The following is an 8329-nucleotide window of genomic DNA, read 5'->3' as shown; positions in this document are numbered from 1 at the left end:
GAAAAGTGATATCCCCACATTCAGCATAGTCTTGAGGAAGTCTGGGAGCTGGGGTATCTTTTTGTTCACAAGGCAAAGTCTTCTGCCTTTATATAATTCCTTCAATTTCCTTGAAGATAGTATTGACTAGTAGATGGGGGTAAAAGCTTTCAAAATTTCTGTGGGGTGTGAACTGCATTGCTCTTAGGAGAAAATGTCAGAGATAAGTTTTGGAGTCAGGAGTAGGAAGAGTGAGGCTGAGCCAAGAAGAGAGATTTGGGCGATGAGACATCTCTAGACTTTTGTTTTTAAGTGAAATCCCGATATCATACTATACAAGCCTTCTCCTTTGGCTCCTTTCTAAAATCTTGAGTAAATTTTATCTTTCTCACTAATGCCTTGATGCTTGTGCAGGGAGAGTATTGTTTTTGAAACATTCGAAGAAGAGAACAATGAGAGTATGAGTCATTGTACTCAAGACTTACACAGCTTTTACAAACAGTTGGTTTACCCCCAAGCCTGCTAAGAAAACACCAATACTTAAAGACTGTTTACTTGAAAAATTACGTAGGAACTCACATGTCTCGGTTCTGCATTGGGCAGAAAAAATAAAACAAGAGTGGGAAGTTCTAGAGTTATAAGAAGATTCCCAGCACTGGTTCTCAAATTTCGGCACACATCAAAGTCACCAGGAGAGCAGATTAAAACCCAGATTGCTGACCCCGTCTCAGTTTCTGATTGAGTAGGTAAGGCAGGTGACTCAGTAGTGTCAGGCCACCTTTTGAGAACTGCTGGTTCACAGTGCTCTCACAGAAATCATTTCCTAGTCTTGTGTTTATCAGAATCTGTTCTTTGAAATGTTAACAGGTTTTATGAGAAAAAAAAGAATGTTATGGTTAAATGGGTAAGGAGTAAAGAAAACAGTGTATTAAAAGAGGATTCTTTGGCTTGGCACCTGTGGCTCAAGAGGCTAAGGCGCCAACCAATACACCTGAGCTGGCGGGTTTGAATCCAGCCCGGGCCTCCAAACAATGACGGCTGCAACCAAAAAATAGTCAGGCATTGTGACGGGTGCCTGTAGTCCCAGCTACTTGGGAGGCAGAGGCAGGACAATGGCTTGAGCCCAGGAGTTGGAGGTTGCTGTGAGCTGTGATGCCAAAGTACTCTACCCAGAGCAATAGCTTGAAGCTCTGTCTCAAAGAAAAAGAAAAAAAAATGAAGAGGATTCTTTTAGCATGAATCCTATGTACTCAATTTTGATATGAGGACAATCAATGACAATTAAGGACACAGTGGGGGTGGGGGAAGTAGAGAGCAGAGAGAGAAAGAAGGAGGGAGGGGTGGGGAAAGGAAGAGCAGAGAGGGAAGGAGGGAGGTGGGTGGGGCCTTGGTGTGTGCCACACCTTTTGGGGCAAGACACTATTGCAAGAGGGACTTTGCCTAACAAATACAATCATTGTAACTTGGTTTCTTATACCCTCAATTAATCCCCAACAAAAAAAAAAAAAAAAAACTTTTGAGAAATCAAAATTTATTGTTACCTCCCAACCAGATTCATCTACCCAGAGTTTATTCCCCGGGCAGCACCTGTGGCTTAGTGAGTAGGGCGCTGGCCCCTGCAAAACAAAAAAATAGCTGGATGTTGTGGCCGGCACCAGTAGTCCCAGCTACTTGGGAGGCTGAGGCAAGAGAATTGCCTAAGCCCAAGAACTGGAGGTTGCTATGAACTGTGACGTCACAGCACTCTACCAAGAGCAACATAGTGAGACTCTGTCTCTAAAAAAAAAAAAGAGTTTATTCCCAATAGCACTAAGTGGGGATATAGAAGGTATTTCTCAAATCCGCCTCCCAGAGAATTGGGGAGACAGTTTGATGGGCATAAGATTAGGCAATCAGGGCCTGCTAATTGGCTGCTTGCAGGGTGGAGCCATCAGTCCTTTGGTGGGCTGCTGTCTGGGTGGGCCAGCTGATCCACTGGAATGCAGTTCCTTGAGTGTGGGGGTCCAAGACCAGTTGAGTCAGTTTCGTGGTCTGGGTAGGTCCATGGCTGTACTGTAGGACTTGGAAGATACCTCAAAAACTACTCGTAGGTTCCAAACAGGTGATGTTCTATAAAGTTATGAATCTTTATAACTAACAACCATGCATGACCCTAGGGTAAAGAAGCAGAGGGAACAGTCATTATTATCAAGGAAATGAGCGGACAGTGGCTGTTTATGATCATTATTTTAGCTAAGTTCGCAGAGTTTTAGGGTGTTTAGCTCTTGCCTTGCCCCCTTTATCAATCTGTAAGAGCGATTTCATTACTGTCTACGCAGGCACTGCTTATTTACCTGGCTTTCCTATTCCAGGCCATGGTTTCCCAGAAAGAATGGAATGGCAAACAATTTTATTGCTTATTCCAGGGAATTCTTAAAAATCTAAAAGTCCAAATACTAGACTACTCAGTTTACCCAGATTAAAGTAAATATCACTTTTCTGGGAAAACAGACTACATAGATCATTTACACTTCTAGACTTCTTTGGAAACCCTGACCTCACTCTACTTCCACCAGTCCTAAACCATTATGTTACATATTTGTCCCATCCTAATCAAGCTCTGATTTAAAATTGCTGCCTTGGGTGGTGCCTGTGGCTCAGTGGGTAGGGTGCTGGCCCCATATACTAAGGGTGGAGGGTTCAAACCCGGCCCTGGCCAAATTGCAAAGAAATTGCAAGGCTGAGGCAAGAGAATTGCTTAAGCCCAGGAGTTGGAGGTTCATGCGTAAAGTGAGATTCTGTCTCTACAAAAAAGAAGATAAAATTGCTGCCTTAATCCAGATCCCCAAAATATCCTCATAAATATTGTGCCTTTGCTCTCACCCTTCTGAGAAGCCACTGAGATTGTTTTTTTTTTTTTTCTTTTCATCGAGATTGTTTATTTTATTGAGAGAGTCTTACTTTGTCCCCCTTGGTAACGTGCCGTGGTGTCATAGCTCACAGCAACTTCAAACTTCTGGGCTGAAGCGATACTCTTGCCTCAGTTTCTCAAGTAGCTGGGACTACAGGCACCTGCCACAATGCCTGGCTTTTTTTTTTTTTTTTTGGTTTAGCAGGCCTGGGCCAGGTTCAAACCCACCTGGGCCTGGAACATGTGGCCAGTGCCATAACCACTGAGCAACAGCCTGAGACTGTTATATTAACGATCTCCCTTACCTTAACTAGCACTAAACTAAGCCTGCATTATTCCAGGGTTATTTTGGCAGCATTTGAAAGGAGCCAGCATTTAACTACCCATTGCCTGATTTCCTACACTAGGTTAGGTTACTCTTCTAATTCCTGTCTTTAAGCCAAGGCCTTAAAAATAGCGGACATGTCTGAATTAAAATATAATACTAAGTCCCTGCCAACTGACCAAACACCTCTTGGCCAAAGGGACCTCGGAAAAACCTTAAACTAAGTTCCTAACCAGGAAGGGAAGGGAATCATTATATTCTTTCCCTTTTGGAGTTTAGACTCAACAATTGACCAATATTAATGGTAAAATAGAAATTATAAGACTGAGAAAATAGAGCCAGGCAAGGTGGCCCATGCCTATAATCCTAGCACTCTGGGAGGCTGAGGTGGGTAGATTGCTTGAGCTCAGGAGTTCGAGACCAGCCTGAGCCAGATGAGTGAGACACCATCTCTAAAAATAGCCAGGTATTGTGAAAATAGCCAGGTGTTGTGGGAGCCTATAATCCCAGCTACTTGGGAAGCTGAGACAAGAGGATCTCTGGAGCTTAAGAGTTTGAGGATACTGTGAGCCATGGCACTCTACCAAGGGTGATAAAATGAGACTTTGAATTAAAACAAAAAAAAAACTGAGAAAACAGATTCTTTGTGATAGTAAGATACTAAATTATTAATAAGACCAAAGGCAGGCTCGGCGCCTGTGTCTCAAGAGGCAAAGGTGCCAGCCACATACACCTGAGCTGGAGGGTTGGAATCCAGCCCGGCCCGCCAAACAATGACGGCTGCAACCAAAAAACAGCCGGACATTGTGGTGGGGCCTGTAGTCCCGACTACTTGGGAAGCGAAGGCAAGAGACTCTCTTGAGCCCAGGAGTTGGAGGTTGCTGTGAGCTGTGATGCCACAGCACTCTACCTAGGGCGACAGCTTGAGGCTCTGTCTCAAAAAAAAAAAAGAAAAAAAAAAGGAAAAGAAAAGAAAGCAAAGACCAAAGGCAATGCAGAGCATAGAATAAAGCACCTGAGAGTCATCAATTTGCTTGACAGATAATTTCAATTTGTATACTGCAGATTGTCTTTGATTAACAGACTTCCTTACTTATCTTGACTTAAAATATTCCAAGTCTTTAGACAAAGCTTCTCCCTCCCTCCCTCCATCCACCCATCCACACCCCCCATCCTTTCCTTTCTTTTTTCCTTTCCTTTTCCCTTCCCTTTCCCTCTCCTCCCTCCCCTTCCTGCCCTTCCTTTCCTTTCCTTGTCTCATTCTGTCACTCTGGGTAGACTGCGCCGGCATAATAACTCACAGCAACCTCAAAGTCTTTTTTTTTCTTTAAGAGACAGAGTCTCACTCTGTTGACCTCGGTAGAGTGCCGTAACATCACAGCTCACAGCAACCTTCAGCTCTTGGGCTTAGGGGATTCTCTTGCCTCAGCCTCCCGCCGGGACCACAGGTGCCCACCACAACACCTGGCTAAACCTCAGACTCTTGAGCTTGAGCAATTCTCTTGCCTCTGCCTGCCAAGTAGCTGGGACTACAGGCGCCCGCCACAACGCCCGGCTATTTTTCTGTTGCGTTTGGCCGGGGCGGGGTCCGAACCCACCACCCTCGGCATATGGGGCCAGCGCCCTACTCACTGAGCCACAGGCGCCGCCCTACTTATATGTATTTTTGAGACAGAGTCTTACTACGTTGCCCTCAGTTAGAGTGCCATGGCCTCACAGCTCACAGGAACCTCAAACTCTTGGGCTTAAGCGATTCTCTTGCCTCAGCCTCCTAAGTAGCTGGGATTACAGATGCTCACCACAATACCCGGCTATTTTTTTGTTGTAGTTGTCATTGTTGTTTAGTAGGTCCAGGCTGAGTTCGAACCGGCCAGTCCCAGTGTATGTGGCCGCCTCCCCAACCACTGAGCTACGGGGGCCAATCCTTTTTCTATTTTTTAGTAGAAATGCGGTCTCACTCTTGCTCAGGCTGGTATCTAACACCTGAGCTCAAGCAATCCACCCACCTCAGCCTCCCAGGATGCTAGGATTGCAGGCATGAGCCACTGTGCCTGGCAGGACAAAGCTTTATTTCTCTAGCTAATTACAAATCAAAAAATCTTTGAACCCACCTGTAACCTGTAAGTCCCTGCTTTGAGATGATCCACCTTTGCAGGCCGAACCAATGCGTGCCCTCCACAGACTGATTTATGATTTTACTTGCAATTCTTGTCTTCCTAAAATGTATAAAACCAAACTGGAGAGTTGGATGAGTAGTGGGAGGGGAGAGCAGACCCCAGAGAGCCCTGAGCAGCCCCACAGCCACTGCCAGCCTAGTTACTATGACACGTCCGGAGAAGCCGCAGCTGCGGGAGCTGCCCCCAGTCACTCTCGCCGCAACCCTGAGCAGCGAGGCCGAGACCCCGCAGCCGCCGCCATCGCCCCACCCGCACCCTCAGGGCGCAGACACCAAGCCCAGCACCACCCGCAGCGCTCCGGGAGCCGCGCCCGGTGGCCTCACGTGGGTGGCGCCTGCCAGCCGGGACAAGAAGGTCATTGCTAGGAGGATTTGGGGAACAGTAAAATGGTTCAATGTAAGAAATGGGTATGGTTTCATCAACAGGAATGACACCAGGAAGATGTATTTGCACACCAGACTGCCATTAAAGAAGGATGACCCCGGGAAGTCCCTCCGCAGTGTAGGAGATGGAGGGACTGTGGAGTCGGATGTTGAAGGAGAAAATGGAGTGGAGGCAGCAGATGTTACAGGCTCTGGTGGAATTCCAGTTCAAATATACAGCAGACTGTAACCATTATAGGCGCTAGGAACGTGGCAGGGGGCCGCCACACAATTACCGGCAGAATTATCAGAATAGTGAGAGCAGGGAAAAGAACGAGGGGTCAGAGAGTGCTCCTGAAGGCCCAACAAGGCTGGCCCTGTGGGCCTCGACCACCGTGTTCCAACCTCCTGTGCAGGGGGAAGTGACGGAGGTGCTGACAACCAGGGTGCAGGAGAACAAGGTAGACCAGTAAGACAGAACAGGTATGGGCTTATAGACCCCGATTCTGCAGGGGCCTTCCTCGCAGGACAGCCCAGAGAGAACGGTAGTGAAAGGAGAATAATCAAGATGAGAACCAAGGTCAGCAGCCGCCTCAAGGTCTACACCATGGCAACTTCAATTACTGACGCAGACGCCCAGAAAATCCTAAACCACAAGATGGCAGAGAGACAAAAGCGGCCGATCCACCAGCTGAGAATTCGCCTGCTCCTCAGGCTGAGCAGGGCAGGGCTGAATAAGTGCTGCTCCCCACCTCTGCCATCACACCTTAGTCACCCAACAGGAAGAAACGAACATGACATTCCAGCAATAAGAAACCAGCCAAAGAGCGGAGCTGAAGACCTTAAGTGCTTGCTTTCTGCCGGTTGGTCAGATAACTAGAACTATCTGCATTGCCTATGCAGCACCGGGTTTTTATTATTTTACCTAAAGATGTCTTTTTTGGTGATAACAAACGTGTTTTTTGGTGATAACAAATGTGTTTTTTTCTCAATACGTCTTTAAAGGTTTTTAAATTGTTTCGTATCTGGTCAAGTTGAGATTTTTTAAGAACTTCATTTTTAATTTGTAATAAAAGCTTACAACTTGATTTTTAAACAAAAAAAGCAAAACAAAACAAAAACAGCTGGAACCTGACTGCCTTGGGACTACTTGCCATGATCACTCAGATTGGCTCAAAATAAATCTCTTTAAATCACATTACAGAGTTTGGTGTTCTTTGTTTCTTTTGTTCGTTTGTTTTTCTGTTAACACATCCAACAAATATTATTTGAGTAAGTGAATAAAATTTTTAGTCTTTAATATAATATTGTGCATTGAAACTTTCCATGCAGGGGAAAGTTTGTGACTGCCCCAGTCTTTCCATCACTTGCAGAAAGAGTGTCCTCAGAAAACCTTTTACAGAACCCTGTCCTACTTTGTTTTTACATGTCTTGTTTAACAGGTATGGGACTTACTGGTTAGTACTCTACCATTGTTCTCACTAAAGAAGGTGATCCAGGGGCTGAATTTACGAATAAATATAAGACCCTCTGCTGTGTAAAAGTCTTTGTTATCGGCTACCCATGTCTCTCCCTAAATTCATATGTTGAAGCCCTAACCCCCAATGTGGATATATTTGGAGACAGAGCCTTTAAAATGGTAATTAAAGTTAAATGAGATCATAATGTTGGTGTCTTAATCCAATAGAATTAATGTCCTCATAAGAAAAGGAAAAAGGAGGTTGGGTGCCTATAGCTCAGGTGTTAGGGCAACAGCCACATATTCCAGAACTGGCAGGTTTGAATCCAGCCCAGGCCTGCCAAACAACAATGACAACTACAACCAAAAAATAGCCGGGTATTGTGGGGGTCGCCTCTAGTCCCAGTTACTTGGGAGGCTGAGGCAAGAGAATCACTTAAGTCCAAGAGTTTAAGGTTGCTGTGACTCCACAGCAGTCTACTTAGGGCAACATTCAAAAAAGAAGAAAAAAAAAAGGAAAAGGAAAGGAAAAAGGGACCAGAACATTCACTCCCCTTGAGAAAAGCCATGGGAGGACACAAGGAGATGGTGGCCATCTACAAACCAGAAAGAGAAGATTCACCAGAAATCGAGCCTGCTGACACGTTGCTCTCAGACGTCCAAAACAGAACTGTGAAGAAAAAGTTTCTGTTGTTTAAGCCACCCAATCCTTTGAAGGAGCTATGTAAATTTAACCCCAAAATATGACTCCTTGGTATAAAGAATATTTTTAATTAAAAGCCATTCATGATCAGGAAGCATTGAAGGAGACCTTTCCTCTATCTACATAAACCTGAGTAACCTGATTGAGAATCAAAAGGGGCTGCAGACTTGCTTATGTTACATGCTGATAGACTTGGCCCCAAGGTCCTTTGAAGCACAATCCTGTCTCTCAGGTTAATCTACAAATGAATCTGTTTCTACTCATCTTCACACCTCCTGAGCAACCACTTACTGTACCTATACTTTCCACATTCTCCCCACCTCACTTCCAAAATGCACCTATAAAGGTCTCTGACCATCACTGAGACTTGGGGTAATCATTTTTGTGGTTCATCCATGCACATGGTATTTGGAAATAAACCTTTCTCTTACTAA

The 8329-nt window shown here is 45.2% G+C and overlaps 1 pseudogene; it reads left to right on the top strand.

Moving 5' to 3' along the window:
* Positions 1-5515: 5515 nt before the first annotated feature.
* On the top strand, positions 5516-6471 carry LOC128597699 (Y-box-binding protein 1-like; annotated as a pseudogene).
* Positions 6472-8329: the final 1858 nt, after the last annotated feature.

Source organism: Nycticebus coucang, chromosome 2 (assembly GCF_027406575.1).
Source record: "Nycticebus coucang isolate mNycCou1 chromosome 2, mNycCou1.pri, whole genome shotgun sequence".
NCBI classification, from domain to species: domain Eukaryota; kingdom Metazoa; phylum Chordata; class Mammalia; order Primates; family Lorisidae; genus Nycticebus; species Nycticebus coucang.
The sequence above is the reverse complement of the archived record's forward strand: the minus strand, read 5'-3'. Positions and strand labels throughout refer to the sequence as shown.